This window comes from Aethalodelphis obliquidens, unplaced genomic scaffold (genome assembly GCF_003676395.1).
Source record: "Aethalodelphis obliquidens isolate GAN/ISIS:26980383/991018 unplaced genomic scaffold, ASM367639v1 scaffold62, whole genome shotgun sequence".
NCBI lineage: Eukaryota > Metazoa > Chordata > Mammalia > Artiodactyla > Delphinidae > Aethalodelphis > Aethalodelphis obliquidens.
In genome coordinates, this window is record NW_020838006.1 from 9,574,154 (window position 1) to 9,602,019 (window position 27,866).

General features: G+C 39.7%; 1 long non-coding RNA gene across 1 annotated transcript; it reads right to left on the bottom strand.

The window, feature by feature from the left end:
• Window positions 1–11,764: 11,764 nt before the first annotated feature.
• On the bottom strand, window positions 11,765–21,650 carry LOC113610275 (uncharacterized). Its single transcript, XR_003429015.1, has 3 exons — window positions 21,553–21,650; window positions 20,002–20,096; window positions 11,765–12,387 (listed from the first exon to the last, which is right to left on the bottom strand). It is a non-coding gene; the product is annotated as an uncharacterized LOC113610275 (long non-coding RNA).
• Between the last annotated feature and the right edge of the window lie 6,216 nt (window positions 21,651–27,866).

Genomic DNA, 27,866 nt, shown 5'->3' on the forward strand with positions numbered 1-27,866 from the left:
AAAAAAAAAAAAAAAAAAAAAAAAAAAACCAAAAAACTAGCAAACAGAATCTAACAACACATTAAAAGGATCATACACCATGATCAAGTGGGATTTATCCCAGGGATGGAAGGATTCTTCAATATATGCAAATCAATCAACGTGATACACCATATTAACAAACTGAAGAAGAAAAACCATATGATCATCTCAATAGATGCAGAAAAAGCTTTCAACAAAATTCAACACCCATTTATTACAGAAAACTCTCCAGAAAGTGGACATAGAGGGAACCTACCTCAACATAATACAGGCCATATATGAGAAACCCACAGCAAACATCTTTCTCAATGGTGAAAAACTGAAAGCATTTCCTCTAAGCTCAGGAACAAGACAAGGATGTCCACTCTCACCACTATTATTCAACACAGTTTTGGAAGTCCTAGCCACAGCAATCAGAGAAGAAAAATAAATAAAAGGAATCCAAATTGGAAAAGAAGAAGTAAAACTGTCACTGTTTGCAGACGACATGATACTATAGAGAATCCTAAAGATGCCACCAGAAAACTACTAGAGCTAATCAATGAATTTGGTAAAGTAGCAGGATACAAAATTAATGCACAGAAATCTCTGGCATTCCTATACACTAATGATGAAAAATCTGAAAGTGAAATCAAAAAAACACTCCCATTTACCATTGCAACAAAAAGAATAAAATATCTAGGAATAAACCTACCTAAGGAGACAAAAGACCTGTATGCAGAAAATTGTAAGACACTGATGAAAGAAATTAAAGGTGATACAAATAGATGGAGAAATATACCATGTTCTTGGATTGAAAGAATTAACATTGTGAAAATGACTCTACTACCCAAAGCCATCTACAGATTCAATGCAATACCTATCAAACTACCACTGGCATTTTTCATAGAACTAGAACAAAAAATTTCACAATTTGTATGGAAACACAAAAGACCCCGAATAACCAAAGCAATCTTGAGAAAGAAAAATGGAGCTGGAGGAATCAGGCTCCCTGACTTCAGACTATACTACAAAGCTACAGTAATCAAGACAGTATGGTACTGGCACAAAAACAGAAAGATAGATCAATGGAACAGGATAGAAAGCCCAGAGATAAACCCACACACATATGGTCACCTTATCTTTGATAAAGGAGGCAGGAATGTACAGTGGAGAAAGGACAGCCTCTTCAATAAGTGGTGCTGGGAAAACTGGACAGGTACATATAAATGTATGAGATTAGAACACTCCCTAACACCATACACAAAAATAAGCTCAAAATGGATTAAAGACCTAAATGTAAGGCTAGAAACTATCAAACTCTTAGAGGAAAACATAGGCAGAACACTCTATGACATAAATCACAGCAAGATCCTTTTTGACCCACTTCCTAGAGAAATGGAAATAAAACCAAAAATAAACAAATGGGACCTAATGAAACTTCAAAGCTTTTGCACAGCAAAGGAAACCATAAACAAGATCAAAAGACAACCCTCAGAATGGGAGAAAATATTTGCAAATGAAGCAACTGACAAAGGATTAATCTCCAAAATTTACAAGCAGCTCAATAACAAAAAAAACAGGGCTTCCCTGGTGGTGCAGTGGTTGAGAGTCCGCCTGCCGATTCAGGGGACGCGGGTTCGTGCCCCAGTCAGGGAAGATCCCACATGCCACGGAGCGGCTGGGCCCATGGGCCATGGCCGCTGAGCCTGCGCATCCGGAGCCTGTGCTCCGCAACGGGAGAGGTCACAACAGTGAGAGGCCCACGTACCTCAAAAAAAAAAAAAAAAAATTACCAATGGCATTTTCTACAGAACTAGAACAAAAAATCTTAAAATTTGTATGGAGACACAAAAGACCCCAAATAGCCAAAGCAGTCTTGAGGCAAAGAAATGGAGCTGGAGGAATCAGACTCCCTGACTTCAGATTATACTACAAAGCTATAGTAATCAAGACAATATGGTACTGGCACAAAAACATAAATATAGATCAATGCAACAAGATAGAAAGCCCAGAGATAAACCCACACATCTATGGTCAACTAATCTATGACAAAGGATGCAAGACTATACAATGGAGAAAAGACAGTCTCTTCAATAAGTGGTGCTGGGAAAACTGGACAGCTACATGTAAAGGAATGAAATTAGAGCACTCCCTAACACCATACACAAAAATGAACGCAAAATGTATCAGAGCCCTAAGTGTAAGACCGGACACTATAAAACTCTTAGAGGAAAACATAGGAAGAACACTCTTTCACATAAATCACAGCAAGATCTTTTTTGATCCACCTCCTAGAGTAATGGAAATAAAAACAAAAATAAACAAATGGGACCTAATGAAACTTAAAAGCTTTTGCAAAGCAAAGGAAACTATAAACAAGACAAAAAGACAACCCTCAAAATGGGAGAAAATATTTGCAAACGAATCAAGAAAGGATTAATCTGCAAAATATATAAACAGCTCATGCAGCTCAATATTAAAAAAACAAACAACCCAATCCAAAAATGGGCAGAAGACCTAAATAGACATTTCTCCAAAGAAGACATACAGATGACCAAGAAGCACATGAAAAGCTGCTCAACATCACTAATTATTAGAGAAATGCAAATCAAAACTACAATGAGGTATCACCTCACACCAGTTAGAATGGGCATCATCAGAAAATCTACAAACAACAAATGCTGGAGAGGGTGTGGAGAAAAGGGAACCCTATTGCACTGTTGGTGGGAATGTAAAGTGATACAGCCACTGTGGAGAACAGTATGGAGGTTCCTTAAAAAACTACAAATAGAACTACCATATGATCCAGCAATCCCACTACTGGGCATATACCCAGAGAAAACCATAATTCAAAAAGACACATGCACCCCAATGTTCATTGCAGCACTATTTACAATAGCCAGGTCATGGAAGCAACCTAAATGCCCATCGACAGACAAATAGATAAAAAAGATGTGGCACATGTATACAATGCAATATTACTCAGCCATAAAAAGGAATGAAATTGGGTCATTTGTAGAGATGTGGATCGATCTAGAGACTGTCATACAGAGTGAAGTCAGAAAGAGAAAAACAAATATTATATATTAACGCATATATGTGGAACCTAGAAAAATGGTACAGATGAACGGGTTGGCAGGGCAGAAATTGAGACAGAGATGTAGAGAACAAATGTATGGACACCAAGGGGGGAAAGCGGCGGGGGGTGGGGGGAGGTGGTGTGATGAATTGGGAGATTGGGATTGACATGTATACACTGATGTGTATAAAATGGATGAGAATAAGAACCTGCTGTATAAAAAAATAAATATAAAATTAAATTTTTTTAAAAAAAGAATGGAACATTTATAGGCATACAAAGATAAGTTTCTGTCAGCATAAAATGGACTGTTTTAAAGATGACATGTTTTATGTATGCTTCATGGTAACCACAAAGCAAAAATCTTTAGAAGAATCACAAACATTAAGAAAGGAAACAGAGCATACCAACATGGTATACCACCAATTTAAAAACGTAGACAGACAGAGGGGAAAAAGAAACAATGGAAATACAAAACAATCAGGAAGCAATTAATAAGATGGGAATAATAAGTCCTTGCATCTCAACACAAATGAAAATGGAAACACAACATGCCAAAACCTATGGGATGCTGCAAAAGCAGTTCAGAAAGGAAAGTTTACAGCGATAAGTGCACAGCACAAAATATTAGAAAGCTCTCAAACAATCTAACTCTACACCTCAAGGAACTAGAAAAAAAAAGAAATTTATTCCAAAATTGGCAGAGGGAAGGATATAATAAAGACTAGAGTGGAAATAAATAAAACATATACAAGAAAATCAATAGAAAAGAGCAACAAACTAAAAGCTGGATTTTCAAAAAATTCACAAACTTTTAGCTAGACTAGGAAAATAGAAGACTCAAATAAAATTAGAAATGAAAGAGGAGACACTACAACTGATACTACAGAAATACATAGGATCATAAGAGACCACTGTGAACAATTATATGCCAACAAATTAGATACTCAAGAAGAAACTGATAATTTCTAGAAACTCACTTCCTACAAAGACCAAATCAGGAAGAAATAGAAAATCTGAACGGACCAATAACAAGGGACTGAATCAGTAACCAAAAAACTCCCAACACAGAAAACTCAAGGACGAGGTGACTTTATTGGTGAATTCTACCAAACCTATGAAGAAGAATTAACACCAATAATTCTCAAACTCTTCCAAAAAATTGAAGAGAAAGGAGTACTTCCAAACTAGTTCTACAAGGCCAGCATTTCCCTGACACCAATGCCAGATAAAGACTCTACAAGAAAACTAGAGGCCAATAAAACTGATTAATATAGATGCAAAAATGCTGAACAAAATACTAGCAAATCAAATTCAACAATACATTAAAAGTATTATACACTGGGACCAAGTGGGATTTATCACTGGGATTGTAAGAATGGTTCAACATACAAATATGTGGGATACACCAGATTAATAGAGTCAAAATAAAAACCACATGATAATTTCAATAGATGCAAAAAAAAGCACTGGATAAAGTGCAATTCTTTTATGATTAAAAATTCTGAACAGATTGAGTATAGGTGGAACATACCTCCACATAGTTAAGGCTATATGTAACAAACCCAGCTAACATCATACTTGATGGTAAAAAGGCAAAAGCTATCATTTCATCACTCCTATTCAATGTAGTACTGGAAGTATTAGCTGGAGCGATTAGGCAAGACAAAGAAAGGCATCCAGGGCTTCCCTGGTGGCGCAGTGGTTGAGAGTCCGCCTGCCGATGCAGGGGACACGGGTTCGTGCCCCAGTCCGAGAGGATCCCGCATGCCGTGGAACGGCTAGACCCGTGATCCATGGCCGCTGAGCCTGCGCGTCCGGAGCCTGTGCTCCGCAATGGGAGAGGCCACAGCGGTGGGAGGCCTGCGTGCCGCAAAAAAAAAAAAAAAAAAAAAAAAGGCATCCAAATCAGGAAGAAGTAAAATTGTCATTATTTGAAGATGGTATGATTTTGTATATAAAAATCCCAAGAAATACCAAAAAGTTGTAACTAATCAACAAAATAGGTAAAATTGCAGTATGTAAAATCAACATACATCATCAGTTATATTTCTATACACAAGTAGTAAAACATCTGAAAAAATAATCTCATTTACAACAGCATCAAAAATAATAAGATACTTAGGAATAAATTAAATTTAACAAAGTTGGTGAAAAGTCTCTACATTGAACACTGTAAGACATTAATAAAATAAACTGAAGACACTAACAAATGGGAAGATATTCTATGTTCATAGATTGGAGAAATTTCTAAGATTAAAAAGTCCTAAACTCAATGCCCACCATCTATAGATTCAAAGAAATCTCTCTCAAAAATCCAATGGCATTCTCCACAGAAATAGAAAAATCAATTCTAAACTTTCTATGGAACCAGAAAAGAACTGAATAGCCAAAACAATCCTGAGAAAGGAGAACAAAATCAGAGACATCACAGCTCCTAATTCAAACTCTACTACAATCTATATTAATTAAAACAGTATGGTGCTGGCATCAAAATACACACCCCGACCAATGGGACAGAATAGAGAGCCCAGAATTAAAACCCTACATATAAGGCTAATTTTTTTTTTTTTTTTTTTTTGCGGTGTGCGGGCCTCTCACTGTTGTGGCCTCTCCCATTGCGGAGCACAGGCTCCGGATGCGCAGGCTCAGCGGCCATGGTGCACGGGCCCAGCCGCTCCATGGCATGCGGGATCTTCCTGGACCGGGGCACGAACCTGTGTCCCCTGCATCGGCAGGTGGACTCTCAACCACTGTGCCACCAGGGAAGCCCAAGGCTAACTAATTTTTGACAAGGTAGCCACGAACAACCATGGATTCTTAACAACTGCACCACCAGGGAAACCCTCCACATTGGTTTTGATGATTATTTTTTTGGATATGACATTAAAAGCACAAAAAACAAAAGCAAAAAGTCAACAACTGAGAATAAATCAAACTTAGAAGCTTCTGTACAACAAAATAAACAATGAACAAAATGAAAAGTCAACCTACCTAATGGAAAAAAATGCAAACCATATATTCAGTAAGGGACATACAATCAAAATACATTTAAAAAAACGCATAGGGCTTCCCTGGTGGCACAGTGGTTAAGAATCTGCCTGCCAACGCAGGGGACACAGGTTCAAGCCCTGGTCCACGAAGATCCCACATGCCACAGAGCAACTAAGCCTGTGCACCACAACTACTGAGCCTGTGCTCTAGAGCCCGCGAGCCACAGCTACTGAGTCTGCGTGCTGCAACTACTGAAGCCCACATGCCTAGAGTCCGTGCTCCGCAACAAGAGAAGACACCACAATGAGAAGCCCACGCACCGCAACGAAGAGTAACCCCCTGCTCGCTGTAACTAGAGAAAGCCCGCACGCAGCAACGAAGACCCAGTGCAGCCAAAAATAAATAAATCCAAAAAAAAACCCTACTCATAAAATGCCACAAGAAACCAAACAATCCAATGTATGCATGGACAAAGGAAATAGACTTTTTTTCCATAAAAGACATATAGATGGCCAATAGGCAGTTGAAAATGTGCTCAACATGACTAACCATCAGTACAATGCAAATCAAAACCACAATAAGTATCATCTCACAACTGTTAGAATGGCTATCATCAAAAAGACAAGAGAAAAGCGTTGCTGGGGATGTGGACAAAAGGGAACATGTGAACTGTTAGTGGGGATATAATTTTTGCAGCTACTGTGGAAAACAATATGAAGGTTTCTCAAAAAAGTAAAAATAGATCTATTATATGATTCAGCAATTCCACTTTGGGGTATTTATCCAAAGAAAATAAAGGCGCTAACTTGAAAAGATATATGTACCCCCATATTTACAGCAGCATTATCCACAATAGCCAAGATATGGACACAACCTAAGTTCCCACCAACAGATGAATGGATAAGAAAGATGTGATATCTATATCTATATATACATATACACAATGAATATTATTCAGCCATTAGAAAGAAGGAAATTCTACCATTTTCAACACTGATGTACCTTGGGTAAATTATGCTAAGTCAAAAAGAGAAAGACAAATACTATGTGATATCATTTATATGTAAAATCCAAACAAAAAATGCCAAAACTCACAGAATGTTGGTTACGGGGGGCTGTGGTGTGGGAAACAGGAGAGATGTTGTTTAAGGGTACAGACTTTTAACTAATAGTAAACAGTTCCTAAAGATCTGATGCACATTATAGTGAATACAGACAATGGTGTTGTATTATAGTCAAACTTGCTTAGAGACTAGATCTTAATTTTTCCAACCACAATAAAGAAATAATGATTATGTGACATGATAGAGGTGATAACTACCGCTACAATGGCAATCATACTATAATATGTAAATGTATCAAGTCACCATGCTGTACACCTTAAATTCAAATAATATGTTAAATATATTACAAGAAAAAAAAGAAATGCAATAAGCATCATCAATGTCAAAACAGATCAAGCAGAAAAAATTTTCTGTGAGTTAGAAGACAGTAAGTTGAAAATATCCATTCAGAGGAGAACAAAGATAAAAAGAGTGAAGAATGACTATGTGATGTATAGATACCATCAAAAGGAACATTCTGTGAATTATGGAGTCTTCGAAGGAAAAGATACAGACAGAAGGCTTATTTAAATAAATAGTGGCCAATTGGTGCTTTGTGACAGCCTGGAGGGGTGGGATAGGGAGGGTGGGAGGGAGGGAGACGCAAGAGGGAATAGATATGGGAACATATGTATATGTATAACTGATTCACTTTGTTATAAAGCAGAAACTAACACACCATTGTAAAGCAATTATACCCCAATAAAGATGTTAAAAATAAATAAATAAATAAATAAATAGTGGCCAAGAACTTTCCAAGTTTTGGGAGAGATTTAGATATCCAAGTTCATGAAGCCCATAGGGCACCAGACAAACTTAACTCAAAAAAAATTCTTCTCCAACACATTATAATAAAACTGTCAACTATCAAAAACAAAGAATCTTAAAAGCATCAAGAGGAGATAAGGTCATAAGTTACAAGAGAATCCTCATAAGATTAAAAGTTGATTTCTCAGCAGAAACCTCACAGGCCAGGAGAGAATGGGATGATATTTTCAAATTGCTCAAAAAAAAACCCAAAAAACAAAACCCTAAACAAACAAAAAACCCTGCCAACCAGGCATATCCTATCCACCGTAATTATCCTTCTTAAAAGAAGAGATTAAAAAGTCTTTTCAAAATACAAAAGCTGAGGGAGTTCATCATCACTAGATCTGTCTTAGAACAAATTCCAAGAGTTCCTCAAGCTAAAATAAAAGGAAACTAAATAGTACCATGAAAACATGAGAATACACAGTAGACTTGTAAGTATATAGTTAAGGTAAGAATACTTCAGTAGTGTGATATGGTGGTGTGTTAACCAGTTAACTTTAGTATAAAGGGTAAAGGATGAGATTATTAAAATAACGGCAGCTATAATAATTTTAATGTATAAACAATATACAAAGAGGTAAATTGTAATACCATATACAAAAATTCATGGAGGGGAGTAAAAGAGTAAATTTTTTTGTATGTGATGGAAGTTAAATTCTTATCAACACAAAATAGACTGTTATATCTATGAGATGCTTTCTGTGAGCCTCATGGAACCACAAAGCAAAAACCTATATTAGATTCAGAAAATATAAAGAGAAGGAAATCATAACATACCACTATAGAATATCACTAATTCACAAAGAAAGGCAACAAAAGAGGAAAAAGGGAACAAGAAACAACAAAACATCCAGGAAACAATAAGATGGCATTGGTAAGTCCTTACCTATCAATAATTACTGTAAACATAAATATATTAAATTCTCTAGTCAAAAGTCATACAGTGGCTAGACAGATAAAAATACAAGATCAGCTTATGTGGGAAAAGAATCTTAAAAAAAAGTTGATACATGTATAACTGATTCACTTTGCTGTACATCTGAAGCTAACACATTTGAAATCAACAATACTCCAATAAAAATTAGGAAAAAAAATATAAGATCAAACTATATGCTGCCCATCAGCGATTCATTTCAGTGTTAAAAACACAAATTAAGCTCAAAGTGAAGCTTTTGAACAAGATATTCCATACAAGTGGAAACCAAAAGAAAGCAGTGGTAGCTAGTTATACCATACAAAATACACTTTAAACCTATTCTTCTCAACTTCACATTGAACATTCTCCAGGACAGATCATGTGATATGTCACTAAACAAGTCTTAGTAAATTTAAGAAGACCAATATCACTAAGTATTTTTTTAGTGATTCAGTTTTTTATATATATATATATATATATATACACACACACACATACACACATACATATATATATATACACATTTATACACACACATTCTTTTTAATATTCTTTTCCATCATGGTTCATCATAGGATACTGAATATAGTTCTCCGTGCTATACAGTTCAATCTTATTGTTTATCCATTCTATATATAAAAGGTTACATCTGCTAAACCCAACCTCCCACTCCATCCCTCCCCCAACCCCTCCCCCTTGGCAACCACCGGTCAGTCCTCTATGTCCGTGATTCTGTTTCTGTTTCATAGGTAGGATCATTTGTGTCATACTTTAGATTCTGCATATAAATGATATCATATAGTATTTGTCTTCCTCTTTCTGACTTGCTTGACTTACATACTAAGTATTCTTTTAACCTCAATGGTAAGAAAGCAGAAATGAACAACAGGACAGAGCCTGGAAAGTTTACAAATATGTGGAAATTAAACAACACGATCCAGGGACTACCCTGGTGGTGCAGTGGTTAAGAATCTGCCTGCTCATGCAGGGGACACGGGTTCGATCCCTGGTCTGGGAAGATCCCACGTGCCGTGGAGCAACTAAGCCCATGCACCACAACTAGCGTGCCTGCACTCTAGAGCCCGCGAGCCACAACTACTGAGCCCATGTGCAAAAACTACTGAAGCCCACACACCACAACTACTGAGCCCGCAGGCCACAACTACTGAAGCCCATGTGTCTAGAGCCTGTGCTCTGCAACAAGAGAAGCCACCGCAATGAGAAGCCTGTGCACTGCAAGGAAGAGTAGCCCCTGCTCGCCACAACTAGAGAAAACCTGCACGCAGCAATGAAGACCCAATGCAGCCAATAAATAAATAAATAAATAAAAATAAACAACACGATCCTAAAAAATCCACAGGCCAAAGAAAAAATTAAAAAATAAAAGGACTGAATCATGAAGAAATAAAACAATCTGAAGAGACCAAGGAGACTGAATCAGTTCTCAAAAACCTCCCAGCAAAAAACTACCAGGACTAGATGGCTTCACTGGTGAATTCTATCAAACTTTTTCTCTATCAAACTTTTAAAGAAGAAATAATTATTTTTAATTGGGTAAATCTTATAAATCTATTTGTGGATGATGCACTTTGTATTTTACAAATACACTAGGGGAGATATACACACAATGGTATAAAATAAGTTAGAGCTATTGGTTCTGAGTCTTTGATGCCTTGGAAAATATCACTTGAGTTGAGCTATATTTCAGAAATTTAACACAATTGAGCATATGTTAATATATGATTCTGGTAAACTTTTTGGAAAATACAGAGAAGTGATAAAGAAGAGTATGTCTGTTACATGAGCACAGAGTATAATGGAAATTTACAAAAACAAGCCTTGACTGATTACAACCTCCACTTGAAAAGCCAATATCTTTAGTAAACAAAGGGGACAATGTTCATTTTCCAAAGCAAACTACAAGCAAAGGAGAACTAAGAAGAAATTGGAGTTTCCAGATTTACCATGACGGTTTATGCACATTTCTCAGTGAATCACACCAAACCCTTACTAAACATAAAAGAAGTATATAAACTTCACAGCAGAGGAATCTTGCAGAAAGCACCTGAACCAATGAACGTCGGGTGTAATGGGACAAATCATTACCAGGTGACTGAAGCACACAAGACACATTATCCCTACTGTGGTATTCTGGGCGAAAATACATAAGAAAACCATAATCTGAAACTATCATGAAAAAATGTCAGTTTTATGCAAATTTCAGTCCACATATACCTCCCATGTTCTCTGACTCTAATAGTGTAATTAAATAGTCTTTCTTATCAATATTGTATATTGGGATTTTATTTATTTATTTATTTATTTGCGGTACGCGGGCCTCTCACTGTTGTGGCCTCTCTCGTTGCGGAGCACAGGCTCCGGACGCGCAGGCTCAGCGGCCATGGCTCACGGGCCCAGCTGCTCCGCGGCATGTGGGATCTTCCCCGAACGGGGCACGAACCCGTGTCCCCTGCATCGGCAGGCAGACTCTCAACCACTGCGCCACCAGGGAAGCCTGTATATTGAGATTTGAGAGCAAATCTCTCCTACTTTTTTTTTCCCCTACGACTCTGAGTTATCTGGACCGCTAATGCCATCCCACTTAAAAGTGTGTTAAGGGTTTCCCTAGTGGCGCAGTGGTTGAGAGTCCGCCTGCCGATGCAGGGGACATGGGTTCATGCCCCCTTCCGGGAGGATCCCGCATGCCGTGGAGCGGCTAGACCCGTGATCCATGGCCGTGGGGAAGATCCCACATGCCGCGGAGCGGCTGGGCCCGTGAGCCATGGCCGCTGAGCCTGCGCGTCCGGAGCCTGTGCTCCGCAACGGGAGAGGCCACAACAGTGAGAGGCCCGCGTACCGCAAAAAAAAAAAAAAAAAGTGCGTTAATCCTGTGGTGCTAAGTTGATGTTGCATTCAGACGTACATTAATCATTCCACTTTCTCCTTCTTTACTAATATCTCAACATCTGAAATTATCCCAGAGGGCGTTTGGGATATTAATGCCTTCCCATGTTGATCTTTCATAAAAGGAATAATTTCAATAGTTGAAGGTCGTTAATTCATGGTGAGAATTCTCCATGCTCTGTAGGGAGCCTGGATGCAGACAATAGGGAAAAGGCTCTGGAACACAGAGAAGTATTGTAAAGAGCTGACTATCATAAGAAGGAAAAAACAAGTAGCTGAAAACAACCTTGCTAGGCAGGAACATCAGAAGTAGAAAATGAAACGTTTGCAGGTTCTCAATCCATGACATTTCAGGAGAAAAAGCAGACACGGCCTCTGACCCGGGACAGGACGTTTACCTGAGCTGCCATCTTCTCCTCTTCTTCCTCCTGCTCTGGGTTGTTTTCTCATCGGTATTATGTTGAGGAATCAGGTCAGCATCTTGAGAATATACCTTCTGTGGCGTCAGCACAGCTCCTTCACCTGTTCCCACCACGCCCACAGGCAAAAGAACCTTGAAACGCTGATATGCCAACCTTTTGAAAAAGAGAGATTCGGGAACAATGAGCTCCTTCATGGAGACCAAACTGTGCGGTTTCTCTTTCCTGTCTATGTGTGCTCTCCCCTACACACAGGCCCCAAAACTCTGCCACAGCAGAGCGTAAGTGGGCTACACAGCCCTACCCCTTCCAATCCCATGTAGAGCAGACACCGATGCCTCCCCAAAGGCAAAAGGACGAAAGACTTGAAGCAACGCCCACCAATGAACCCAGCAGCCCTCGCGCTTAAACAGGGCCTAAGCTTAGAATCACCTGGAGTTAAAACAATGCAGATGCTCCCACGCAGATCGATAGACTCTGTGGGGAGCGCACAGGTGATGTTATTGCTAAATACTCACCATGTAATACTAGTGGGAAACTGCATGGGAGCCACGTAGCAAACATTTCTTCCAAAGATTTAAAGTGCTTACAAATTTGGGGGGAATCACGGCCCCACTCTAGATTATGATTCTCCTGTGAGGCTCATGAAATGGCATCTTTAACAAGTTTGTTGTTGGTGCAGATGTTACTCCTCAGACCCGTATCCAGTAGCACTGAGCTAGAGCTATCAGGCAGAGCACACCTGAGACCACTGAGTAGCGTGAAAGTTTGGGTTAAGAACTTCCAGAAGTGCAGGTTCCCTGGGCCTGATTCCTAGGGGCTGAGCCCCTCCTGGAATAGGTGTGGCCTTGCTGTTGCCTACGGGAGATGCTGCTGGGTTGGTGGAAATCACATGGTGGGTTTAGGGTTGTGTGAGGGGTGGCCCGTAGAAATCCACCCAAAGGCACCCTTAGTCCTCAGGTCCTTTAGCCCCCTCTCCTCTCAGGGCCCATTTGACCCACACGACTACCGGAGCAGGGCATGACCACCTGTCCTCAGGTGAGCTGAGACTCCCTACCCCCAAAGATCCAGAGCATGAAGTTGTTTGCATCACAGATTTGTTTGAAAATAAACCAAAGGCAGCAACGGAGGGTGGATTAACATTTTGTGTTGGGAATGGACAGAAGCCTTTGAAAATGATGCCATGAATGCATATTTGATGATTCACAAAGGAAGTCGTGATCTATGTTAATAAAGCACATTATAACTGAATCAACAGATCAGAATTTTTTTTATTGTGTGTCTATGTGTGCGTGTTATAAATTGTGATGCCAGAGTTTGTTCTCTCCCACCCATCCCCCTTACATATTTATACTTTCTCACATCTTTAAAGTGCATTGATTAAGGTAAAAATTAGAGAAAAGCATATCCATCTTTTCAAATATTCTTTGAGAATATTGAAGCTTTTAACTTATTTATTTAAAAATTTTAAATTTTTTATACATTTTTTAAAGGTTACTTTCCATTCACAGTTATTATAAAATATTGGCTATTTCCCCCAGGTTGTAAAATACATCTCTGAGCCTATCTTACACCCAATAGTTTGTACCTCCCACCTCAACACTGGTCACCACTAGTTCGTTCTCTGTATCTGTGAGTTTGTTTCTTCTTTGTTGTATTCACTCATTTGTTGTATTTTTCAGATTCCACGTAAGTGATATAATACAGTATTTCACCTAGCATAATACCCTCCAAGTCCATCCATGTTGCTGCAAATCACATTTTTTCATGGTTGAGTAGTATTGTGTTGTACATATATACCACATCTTCTTTATCCATCTGTTGATGGACACTTAGGTTACAATTTTGGCAATTGTAAATAGTGCTGCTATGAACATTAGGGTGCATTTAACTTTTTGAAATAGTGTTTTTGGGTGGTTTTTTTTTTTGTATATACACCCAGGAATAGAATCGCTGGGTTACATGGTAGTTCTATTTTTAGTTTTTTGCATCTTTCAGTATATCCCAATAAGTGTTTCATGCTCCACATACCAGTGTATTTGAACTTTTAAGTGATTTTTAAAAGAGGCTTTTTTTTTCCTTTGGCCATGCGGCTTGTGGTATATTAGTTCCCCAGCCAGGGATTGAACCCAGGTCACAGCAGTGAAAGCGCCAAGTCCTAACCACTGGACCACCAGGGAACTCCCAAATAAATTAGACTTTAAAATAAGGACTGTTAAAAGAGACAAAGAAAAAAAAAAAAAGAGACAAAGAAGGACACTACATAATGATCAAGGGATCAATCCAAGAAGATATAACAATTGTAAGTATTTATGCACCCAACATAGGAGCACCTAAATACATAAAGCAAATATTAACTGACATAAAGGGAGAAATTGACAGTAACACAATAAAAGTAGGGAACTTTAAAACCCCACTTATAACAATGGACACGTCATCCAGACAGAAAATCAATAAGGAAACACTGGCCTTAAATGACACATTAGACCAGATGGATATATATATATAGCACATTCCATCCCAAAGCGACAGAATACACTTCCTTTTCAACTGCACATGGAACTTTTTCCAGGATAGATCACATGCGAGACCTCAAAACAACCCCCAGTAAATGTAAGAAAATTGAAGTCATATCAAGTATCTTTTCCAAACACAATGCTGTGAGACTACAAATGCTGTGAGATTTTGATCACTGAAGAAATCAAACAGGAGATTAAAAAATACCTAGAAACAAATGAAAATGAAAGCACAACAATCCAACTCCATGGGACACAGCAAAAGCAGTTCTAAAAGGCAAGTTTACAGTGACACAAGTTACCAGGAAACAAGAAAAATCTCAAATGTACCACCTACCCTTACACCCAAAGGAGTGAGAAAAGGAACAAAGCTCCAAGTTTGTAAAATAAAATTTAAAAAACCATAAAGATTAGAGCAGAAATAAATAAAATAGAGATTAAAAATCGATAGAAAAGATCAATGAAACTAAGAGCTGGTTCTTTGAAAAGATAAACAAAATTTAGCAAGACTCATCAAGAAAAAGAAAAGAGAGGACCCAAACTGGTAAGATCACATATGAAAAAGGGGATGGTACCGCTGACACCACAGAAACACCAATGAGCATGAGACTACCATGAACAATTATATGCTAATAAAATGGACAACCTAGAAAAAATGGAGAAATTCCTAGAAATGTACAATCTACCAAGACTGAATGAGGAAGAAATAGAAAATATAATCAAATTACCAGTAATGAAAAAACAGAAAGACCTTCCAACAAACGAAAGTCCAGGCAGATGGCTTCACAAGTGAATTCTACCAAACATTTAGAGAACAGTTAACACCTATTCTCCAACTATTCAAAAAAGTGGCAGAGGAAATTGCAGAGTCAGGAATTATAGAGTTGGGGGAAATAGGTGCAGGGTCGTGAGGAAACTAAGGACACTAGATAACTGACGACTAGAACATTTGAGGGCGTTAGACATACAGGACACGAGACATGGGCTGAAGTCACTGGAAGGAGAGGAGGATAAAGGGCAAGAGAGAAGGAGGGTACGAAGGATAAAAGGCTTGGGAGCAGTAGAAGGGGAGGAGGTTGGGCTGAGAGCTCTGGAATCTGGGGGATAGAGGTTTCATGGGGATGGAGGTCTAAAATGCACAGGATGGACATGGGAGAGCAATAAAGAAGCCTAGAAGGGGAAGAATTCCTTATAGAGATATCTAAAGGTCACAGAGGCAGAGAGACTGAGGTCACAACGAGGAATAGAGGATGGTGGACTTGAGGGATGGAGGAGGGTGATGGTAGTTGCAGCAGGTGGATTAAGGGTCACTAACTTTTTCTCCTATTCACTAATTCCATGATTGGCATTCAAATCATAACCTAATTGTGAATAGTTTCTAGTTTGAGACCTTGAGGTAATAACCTTGCTTACATAAAATACTTGTGATAATCCCTTCAAATGAATACACACTAAAGGATTAGAGAAAAAAAAAATTGAGTGAACAATGACACAGTGTTTCTTCTCTCCTTTAGGGACACCAGATGCAAGGTGTGACCATGGAGGGCTCACATGGAAACCACCAGAATGAAATGGGTTCTGCCTAGCACCTGAATGGTCCTGGAAGTGGAATCTCCCATGGAAGCTGCAGATAAGAACCTATGCCTCAGGAGACCCTGATTTTTGACCTTGTAAGACCGTAAACAGAAAGCCCAGCCAAGACCACTGGATTTCTAACTTATGAACTGTAGAATGTTTTCTAAACTGCTTGACTGCCTAAGTGTGTGGTCATACGTTACGGTGGTCATACGTAACGGCACCGTATGTGGTCATACGGTGGTCATACGTTACGGCAGTGATAGAGAACTATTACACATAAGGACAAATTTAATTATAAAATAATAAACATTACAAAATATGAAATTATAAAATATTTAAACAAAATCAAGTAAAAATGCACATTAATTAACCACCCCCAGAAGCAATAAAATTTTATCTCCATGTAACATCATCAGTTCCAAATATATCCTCCTTCCTATGCAATTTCCATGTGTAAAAAACTACATTTGAATGTGTATAATATACATCCATATACACACAAACACTAAAATATTATGTACATGGTTCAATACTGACATACATATTGTCAAATCAAACTTTCTGTCAGTCAAACTGCTTTCCTTAACTAATGATATATGAAGGTGTTATTTTCTCACCAGTAGAAATGGATCTCCTGCATTCCCAAAAACACAGCATCATATTCCATGGTAATTATGAATAAAAAGTCTTTACTGAAACCCTCCTTAGTTATGCATTTACATAGACGCATCTGTTTTTGTCCTGCTATCACAGAATGTGGATCTCCGATTTCTACACATGTGGCTTACCTGGATAGTTCTGGGACATGAAACCGTTGCACCAACGTGACTGTGCATTTCTACGTTAGGTGGACAATTGCTAAATCACCTTGCAAATGGATGAAAAGTGTAATATCCCACCTACTGTGTTTCCAGTGTTAAAGTAATTAAACAAGGAGGCCATTAGGCTGAGTTGACTCTCATACTTTGGTAGTCTATTTAAGCAAACAAAACTTAATTCAGAGTCAAGGCACGTTAATCTGAGAAAATAAATTAAGCACAACCAGTCACACACAGCCAGCGAGGCTTTCCCAAACCAAGGTGACTGGTTAAGATACAATCAATTATTATCCTTGCTTTGATGTGGTGTCTTCTTTAGAAAAACCCCTCTCCGAGTTCCTGCAGATAAAGTGCTCCTAACCACCTTTGATTTGAGGCTGCTGGAACTGAACAGAGGTCGGCTCAAATGAACACTTAAAAACTGGAATGCTCATAAATTGACATTTTAACACACAGGGCCACATTTCATTTTGAGCACTTTCCTCGTCTAGTCCCTAAACACCTCGCTCAGGTGCAGCGTGGCCTGAGGACTCAGGGTGAAGTGTCTCCCCGCTCACGCCAACAACACACCAGCACAGCTGTGCCCTCACTTGACCAGACTCCACCCTTGATAGTAACACCACACTGCCTGTGCCGCCAGTCTCCCACCACGTGCTGAGCAGTGCACAGAGGACTTCTGGCACACACCAGCCCCTCCCAGGGCCAAAACATCCTTCACCAGCCCGGGGCTCAAGATAGCCAGCCTTGAATTCCATTTTAATGGTGCCCACACACCTGAGTTCGCAGTTCAGACAAGCTGGTACCACAATCTGTAGCACAGACCAGTTCTCCCTCTGACCCGTGTTGTCACCCCTTGGGTTTTGACAGCCTTCCCTTTTCTGGCCTCTTCTTTAGCCCAAACCTTCACACAGGCACACACAGGGAATGCAGGTGAAACGCATAAGGACTTGAATCTAGTACCTCTAACAATGCATATGACCCAAGAGCAGGCTGGAATCAGGGACTGGCCACCCAGAATCACCCTGAGTAATACAAACGCATAAGGTGCTGGTCAGTCCCACCTCTAGAGCAGCCCATCCAATGCCACAGATTCCTGTTTCATACTTCGGGCTTAATATTGTGGGAACAGCTCTGCTGCTTCAGAATTCCCACCCAAAATATAGTCCCTCTTTCAAAATCAGACTTGCAGAGCATAATAGTGAATGTCAGTTCATTCTGTTTAAAATGACCACTTAGGGAATTCCCTGGCAGTGCAGTGGTTAGGACTCTGAGCTCTCACTGCCAGGGCCCAGGTTCAGTCCCTGGTTGGGGAACTAAGACCCCACAAGCCATGCGGCCAAACCCTCCCCCCACAAACAAAAATAAATAAATAAGTAAAATGTCCACTTAAGCAACCAAAAAAAAAAAGTCCGGCCATGGCTCTGCCCCATTCTTTGGTCATGCTTTTTAGAGCAGCTCAGAGACCAGAGTTCCTGAAAACTCTGCCACCTTTGTGAATGGACCTGGCATTCACAATTTTTGATACTCAGACTCAGATAAAGGAGAGCAACAGACTTAAAATTTGGTGGGTAGATTTTATCTTTATCATCAGTGACAATGAACGAAAAGAGAAAAAGGTCATCTCTACTCCCAGAAAGGCAAGCCCGACATCTAAATCCTCCTGGGAAAGATGAACATAGAATCCCCACTTCCCAGCAGATTACGACAGTCAACTCTCATAATGGGAGGATGTTAGCACAGTGTCTTGAACACAGCGCATCCCCACATACCTGTGAGCATATAGTAGGTCCTCATGAAACATTCCTTTCATGAATAAATAAATGTTGTTTCCCCGTAACAGTCTTACTCAGACCCCACTGCTTTCTCTAGTCCCCGCTCAGTTCGGAAGTGGTGAGCAGAGAATGTCATCTTTTCAGAAGTTGTGAGTGGTCTTCACTGGGAACAAGCCGTATTTGTGTTCAGATAGGGTGGTTGGGTGTAAGGCACTCAGGTGCTTCCTTGATTTCTCTAGATTAACGCTGGGGGAAATGAGGTCTGGGAGAAGCAACTTCAGTGGTCGCTCAAAGTGCAAATTAATGACCTTCATCCCAGACTTGGAAAGTCATAACCTCCGAGTGTGGGCCCCAGTATCTGTTTTTAATGGGATCCGTAAGTGATTCGTAGAGACGTGAAATTCCGATGAGCAATGTTCCCCAAAGTCATTTTCAGCCTGACTCGCCATTGGGATCATTTGTGTATTTTTTTTAGAACTACCACCCCCTGTGTCCTACCCCCATAGCTTCTGTCAATTAGTCTTTGGCAGGGCCCAGGATCTTAATGGAGTGGCCCAGGTTAAACCGTGAGACTGGGTAAACACTGCGAGGCTCCCAGGTTCATTTCTGATGACCTAGTACAGGGTCTGGTCCATGGGGAAGCCTTCTCTACATAGACTTGAATGGGGGACGGTCAGTCTATCTCATGTTCCCAGGGTTGTAGTGGAATGTGTACGTGTCTCTAGGAGACAAGTACCTCCAGAGACAAGGGAGGAGAAACTCACATAACTCCATAAAAGAACCTTATTATGTGCACAACTTTTCCCAGGTCCCCAAAAGCAATGGAATTTTTAGTCAGAACATGCAGACCCTCAGAGGCCATGGCTCTGATTGGCTCTCACTCTGACTGCCATGGAAGGTCACTGAAGAAAAAAGAAAACCCTTAGAGCATTTAGGAGCAGGATACAAGTGGAGCAGGATAAGTACCTCTGTGACAGCAAGAGACACACACCTGGGCTTCTCAAAATAATTTCCACTGAAGCAGAGCTTCCTCCTTCATCTTTGGACATCACCCCTGTGCTCTCTGCTTTATTCATTCCCACCTACCTGGGTGTATGACTGTTGTCTCCTTTTCTTCACATCCCAGGGCTCTTTCCTTTGCTCAAAAAAGGTGACCAGGTTCAGCTTAGAGACAGCAAGACCTGTTTATTAAAAAAAGGAACATGACTCATCCCAGGAATTCTACACTTTCCAGTCCAGTATTGTGTTCAATAGAGAAGAGAGGACACTGTAAGTTATAGAAAATTACTTCACCAAATGGTATTTCCTGACAGCCCCTTTAAAACACTTAGGAAGCATTTCTAATTTGCAGATCCTTAACTCTACTTTCAAGTACTACTCAATCAAAAATAAGGAATGGATAGCCAATTTTACGATGTGGGCAACAATATCTTGTTTCATTTTATAAACATCTAGAATGATCACTGATCTAGAGTGAAAGATGCAGATCAACTCAAGAAATGAGAATGACAGAAGAAACATCGTGAAGACTTTCTTTGCATCAACAAATCCCTATTTCCTTGAAATGATTTCATTTATTTGTGCTGATTATATTATAGCATTTAGGATACTTGAACATATACTATAGGACTCTTGTGTTCTTTTCCTGAAGATACAATAAGTAATAAATAAGAGAATTACTGTGAAATGACAGTGGAATAAAAAGGAAATTTACAGAACATTTACTACCAAAAGCCTGAACAAAAATGAGAGGCTTCATTTTCCAAAGCAATCTACAAGTAAAGGGAAATGAAGTAGACAGGGGGAGTATTCGCATGAAATGCAATGGTTTATACACATCTCTCAGTAAATCCCTCCAAGACCCTATTAATGATAATTGGAAAATTATTAGCTTTCCAGTTGAATCTGGCAGACAGCCCCTGAATCAAGTGAACAAAATTAACATCAGTTTTAATGGGACAAATTGCTATCAGCTGACCAATGCACATGGGATTCATCATCATTGCGGGGATAGTTTTGCAAAATAGCAAACCGAAAAACATGAATCATACGAACAGGGTTAAGCACGTTTAAAACCACATATAACTCTCATGTCCTGTACTCTTGTGTATTTTAAATAGTAAGTCTTTCCTTGAGGCAATTGGGAGCTCTCTTTTTCAGAACTTTGGGTTATTCGGGGCCATATAGCAATCAGCTTTATTGGTGCTTTTTCATTATCCTTGTCTGCATAGTCTGATGCTGCATTCCAGACAGGACATATACATTACATGTTCTCCTTCTTCAAGCATATCCCCGGACCCAACCTCATATTCAGCGGGCATCTTGTGTATCAACACATCCCCAAGTTGATATGACAAAAAGGGAACATTTTCAGCATTTGCACATCAGTAATACGTGGTAGGAATTCTTTATGCTCTAAAGGGAGCCTGGATGGAGAAAAGGAGAGAAGGCGATAGGATGTAAGAGAGAAATATCCTAAAAATCTAACCTTGGCTATCATTAGGAAGAAAAGTATTGAAAACAAATTTGTTAGGCAGGACCACCAGAGGTAGAGAAGTAAATGTTTGCAAGTTCTAAATACATGGGATTTCAGCAAGAAAAGGGGACACAGCCGCTGACCTGGGTCACAGGTTTTACCTGAGAACCTGCCATTTCTTCCTCTTCCTCCTCCACTTCTAGGTTCCTTTCTCAGGCAATATTATGTAGATATATGGCACCTGTACATCTTTGAGGGCATCAGCACAGCGCCTTCACCTGCTACCTCCACTCTCAGAAGCAGAAGGCCCCTGAAATGCAGAAAGACCACGTTCCCCTCTCCCTTAATACGTGACAGATTCAGGAAGAAATGCGCTCCTACATGGAGGCCAAGGATATTCTCCTTCCCTGTTTGCATACGCCCTTCTGTCTCACAGTCAGCCACAAATGTTGCTACAGCAATAGCGTATGTGGGATGCACGGCCCTGACGCACCCACACAGACTCCATTACATTTCCTTGAACCACAGGCTGGACTCAACTCTCAGTATCTCTACTCAACACAGTTGAGAGTTCATATTTCAAAACCAACGACAAGCAAAGGGAAACTAAAAAGAAATGGCATTACCACATTAACTGAAGTGGATTATGCTCATCCTTCACTATTTCTAAGACCTTTATTAAAGATAAATGGAAAAAACATGAACTTCTCAGCGATGGAATCTCAAAGAAAGCACCTGAACCAGTAAAGGTCAGATGTTATAGGATACACGGATAGCAGATGACTGAAGCCCAAAGGACACAATATCACTGCTTGGGCATTTTTGGCAAAAATAAGGAAATCATAACCTGAATCGATCATGAAAAATGTCAGTTTTATGCAAATTTCAATCCATATAAACCTCCCATATGCTCTATTCCTAAAAGTTCATGTAAATAGCAAGCCTTTCTTAACAACATATAAATTGCCTCTCCTACTTTTTTTTTCAAAACTTTATGAGGGATTCAAGATTACTACGGTCATCCTGTTTATATGTGCAATTTCTCAATCCTGTTTCAAATAGAATATTGTATCCAGATGTAAAGTAATCACCACATTTTCACCTACTTCCCTAAAATCCCAACACCTAACTCCATCCCAGTGGGAATCTTGGATACCAATACTTTCCCTTGTTGATGTCTCACTAAGGGAATATTTTCAATACTTGAAAGTTATTAATTCATGGTGATAATTCTTCATGCTCTATAGGGAGACTGGATGCAGACAGAGGAGAAAAGGCTCTGGGACAGAAGAGAGTATTTTAAAGAGCTGATCGTGACTATCAGAATAAAAAACATAAGTAGTTGAAAACCACCTCACTAGGCAAGAAGTCAGTAGAGACTTAATGATTTGTATGTTCTCAATCCATGGCATTTCAGGAGGAAAAGAGGACGCAGCCTCTGACCCAGGACAGGACGTTTACCTGAGAAGCTGCCATTTTCTCCTCTCTTCTGCCTGCTCTGGGTCGTTTTCTCATCAATATTATGTTGAGGAATTAGGTCAGCACCTTGAGAATATGCCTTCTGTGGCATCAGCACAGCTCCTTCATCTGTTCCCACCATATCCACAGGCCAAACTTTCAAAGCCGACTTTGAAGTCCTGAAAAGGCCAGTCTCTCCTGTTCTTTGTCTAAGGAGAGAGTCAGGAACAAACAGCTCCTACATGGAGACCAGCTGTGAATTTGTTCTTTGTTGTCAACACGTTGTCTCCTCATAAATGTCCCAAAATACTGCTAACACAGGGTGTGTGGGCTGCACTAACGTTCCCCTTCCAAACCCCTGTAGAGCAGACTGTTGCTTCTCCTTAGACTAAAGCCTTGCCTCAGCTCTCACAAGTGTACCCAGAAGACCATGTGCTTAACCCTGATCTCTCTTTGGAATCACCTGGAGCACTTAATTAAAGCAACACTGAAGCTCCCACAGGACCAACAGACAGGTTCTCTGGGGAGCACACACGTGATGCTAGTTCTTAATACTGATCATGTGATCCTAATGGGAATTCAGTTATATATTGAATATATATATAATCCCTATATATATATATATTTATATATTTATTTTTATTCTTGGCTGCATTGGGTCTTTGTTGCTACACACGGGCTTTCTCTAGTTGTGGTGAGCAGGGGCCACTCTTCATTGCAGTGCACGGGCTTCTCACTGTGGTGGCTTCTCTTGTTGCAGAGCTCAGGCTCTAGGCGCGCGGGCTTCAGTAGTTGTGGCTCGTGGGCTCAGTAGTTGTGGCTCGCAGGCTCTAGAGTGCAGGTTCAGTAGTTGTGGCGCACGGGCTTAGTTGCTCCACGGCATGTGGGATCTTCCCGGACCAGGGCTCAAACCGGTGTCCCCTGCATTGGCAGGCGAATTCTTAACCACTGCACCACCAGGGAAGCCCAATCCCTGTATATTTTGAATGGCCATCTCACATGCTGTTTCATTTCATGCAGCTTTTCCTACAATTCGGGGCGAGTTTATTTCTAGGAAAATGTATTATTTCAGATAGATAATTGCACAGTCAAAACTCCTCTCTAATCCCCAGATTATTTAAGAGACTTCTGCTTAACACTGACTAGATTCTGAAGTTCCACTACAAGCATTAATAAAGTGATATTTACATAGGTATTTATATGTTAATCACACGATAATGCATTTACAGTTGTATTATGATTTATTGCTTCTTTTGGAGCATAAAATTGCCTTATATGCCACTCTCTTGTAAATGACGGTTTAATAATTATACTTAGGAATTACAGAGGAATGAATAAATTAAAAACTGACCAATGTGCAAATACAATCAATTTATATATATCTCACAAGATTAGGAAATTCTCTAATTATTATAAAAAAATAAAGGGAGTTCCCTGGTGGGCTAGTGGTTAGGATTTGGCGCTTTCACTGCCACGGCCCAGATTCAACCCCTGGTCATCAGGGAACTAAGATCCCGCAAGCTGTGTGGCATGGCCAAAAAAAAAAAAAAAGCCTGGATTCTCTGCAGTTATGAATCAAGAGAATGAAGGGGATTAGAGTTAAGAAACAGACTGTAATCAATGCAGCAGATTTCACCATCCCCCAGCTGGGATTATTAAAAGGAGCCAGAGAAATGTGAAATAGGGAAGAGAGGGTTGCAAAGACACAAAAGAGCTCATCAAGACTGGAATGCTTTGGGTGGCTCTAGATTCAGGGCAGGAGGAATCTAAGGGAGACGTTAGTCCTCTGGATGTGTTGAACCTGCTGCCTGTGCCTATTCAAGATGAAAACCATAGAAACATGGATCAGATCATGAGCACCTAACGTGAAACATCAGGGAATAATAACAGTCCTACAGCCAATAAGATGGTGATTCTGTTATGAAATAAAGCATAAAAGAATCCCAAATCCTTTTTCTGGTAACAAACCTAGCATAGTTAACCACTATGATGTACTTACAAATCTAGTTAGCTGTGTTCTTCCAATAGCTTATGTATATATTTATCTGGTATCCTAACTTGTCATCATAGTTTAAGTTGGTGGTAATTTATTTTATTGAGTACTGATGAGTTTCCATTTAGGTATAAAGATTTATTTCATAGCCCAATATCAATTATGCAAAAGACTTAGAGATTAACTTAATGTAGACGCTTTCATTGCAATACTACAGAAACCTGCCACATGACCAAGTTGGACTTAGTGAACGCAAGACAGGCTTAATATGAGGGCTGTTACAGAAAGACTTCTTTGCTTCTGTGCCTGAACAAAATGTAATTCCACCTAACAGGAATTGTTGAATGTCACAGTGTGCCTTAAAGTAGTTGTTATGAATCACTAATATTAATAAAATTGTGCAGGGTAGAAAAATATCACTAATTTTACATCATATGCTTATCAATTTATTAATGCAAGAGTGAAGTAAAACTATTAGCAATGAGGAGAGATTTGCCTTTTATGTTATTTTAACATACATGATAGTTATGCAAAAATGGAACCTCTCGTGTAAAGTCGGGTGCATTTTATTAAACTGGAGTCATATATTTTTGTTGGTAGACTTTTTAAAACAGAGCAAATATCACAAGATACATTTGAGCCTGACTTCTGTTCTCTGAAACACATTATTATATATTTATATTTCCTTAAGGCTTGACTCCTTTTCTTCAAGAGGGAAGACCATCTCATCAAAATGAACAGACCATTGACATTTGCAGTAGAAAAAATTCACTGTCTCCATTAAAGCACTTCATACACCCTGAGTTAGAGAACACATTTCTGTTCCAGCAACCACCATTTGGATACATCATTTCTGCACAGGACATAATGGTTTACGTACATTCATCTTACTCTTTATTATAAGCACGTGGTGTTACAGGCATATACCTGCAGTAATCCTGAAAATTTAGTCTCTGATTCCAGTAATTAATATGAACAATAGATTGGTTTCAATCTGTTGAAACCAATTAAAAGTATATTAAAGAGTACGTTAAAAAGTATATTAAAAGATTATATTAAATGTCCGGTTGAAGTGTTACTTGGATTCAACACCAAGAATCCCCTGTGATTTACGGCGAGCGTCATTGCGAATTACACTTAATTACATTCGAAGCATAACGGATTGATGTAGGAACTATAATCTCAATCTCTCTTTGCTAGTTCAGCTCAAGCTTCAGAATTATTTCATCTTCCTGTGTGGCTTTGGCACTGGACCGGAATGAAATTCTGAAGAATCACTTTTTCTGACATGAGCACGTACCTAAATTCCTGATAAGCTTCCTTCCATGGACAGTCATCCTTTCAGACTGAAAGAAAAAATTGTCACCGGACTCCTTTCTGTGCCAGAATGGTGGGCTCAGTGTGGTCAAGACAGCCAGTACTTATGTTGGAAGGCGGCAGTCATAAACCTAGGTGCGGTTTTGTGATTGTGGGACCTCATCTCCCTGCAGTACGGCAAGTATGCAATGAGAGAACAGTTCTGGGAAACGGAGGGTATTTGTGAAAAATTTTACCCTCGTCGTTAATTACCAAAAACTACAACCTACTAGTCTAGTTATTTCCAAGGAGATTATTGAAGAGTTTTGAGAGACTCCTTTTTTTTTTTTTTTACTTTATCCCAAAAGTAAAAGTCAGAGTCTCATGTGAAGGAAGCAGGAATTACTGAGTTGGCTATGGAAACCGGAAATACACAGGAGCCTGGAAGATCCTATAGAGGCTCAAATCAAAAGTCTGGTGGCACATCAAGGGGAAGGAGAGCTAAACTGAAAGAGCTCCCAAATGGCCAAATGTAGATCAACTTGAACAACAAAATAAATGGTAATAAATGTACCGAATGGTAATATAAAATATTCAATAAATACATAGGATTCCATATCAACGTTAGAAAAATAACTATAGAAATGAATGGAGAAGAGAAATATATTCCTTACCTAAAAATGATGACTAATATATGGAGTTATTCCTCTTTTCTAATAGGGAAGCTTATTTTACTCCCCTCGCCCCAGCCCCACGTTGAGTATGAAAAACACTTAGTAATTTCCTGGCAAAGAAGAGAATATGGAAAAGAAAACCACAGTCACTCCACATTGGAGAAACTTGGCAAATACTTTACACAAGTGATTCACCAACTTAATGATAAATTAAGTCAATTATCAAATGATATGACATGATGAGCTATTCTGGAGAAAGGTTCCACATCTCACTTATTCTAATCATGAGGAAAACATATCACAATCTCAACTTCAGGGATATTCTAAGCAGGGCCTCATCAGTATTCCTCACACTTGCCAAGGTCATGAAAAACAAGGAAAGACTGAAAGAGTGTTAATACAGCAGAAGAGACAGAGAACATGTGACGACTATATGTACTGTAGTGTTCTGGACTGGGTCCTGGAAGAGAAGAATGACACAGGGTCAAAACTGGTGAGATCATATATGGAATCTATAAAAACGGTACTGGGGCTTCCCTGGTGGCACAGTGGTTAAGAATCCGCCTGCCAATGCAGGGGACGCGGGTTCGATCCCTGGTCTGGGAAGACCCCACATGCCGTGGAGCAACTAAGCCCGTGTGCCACAACTACTGAGCCTGAGAGCCACAACTATTGAGCCCACGTCCCACAGCTGCTGAAGCCCGTGCGCCTAGAGCCCATGCTCCGCAACAAGAGAAGCCACCACAATAGGAAGCCCGTGCACCGCAACGAAGACCCAACGCAGCCAAAAATAAATAAATAAATAAATAAATAAATAAATAAATAAATAAATTTATATATATTAAAAAAAACAGTACTGATCAACCTAGTGGCAGGGCAGGAATAAAGACGCAGACGTAGAGAACGGACTTGAGGACACAGGTGGGGGGGCGGGGCGGGAGAAGGGGAAGCTGGGACAAGTGAGAGAGTAGCACTGACATATATACACTACCAAATGTAAAATAGATAGCTAGTGGGAAGCTGCTGCATAGCACAGGGAGATCAGCTCGGTGCT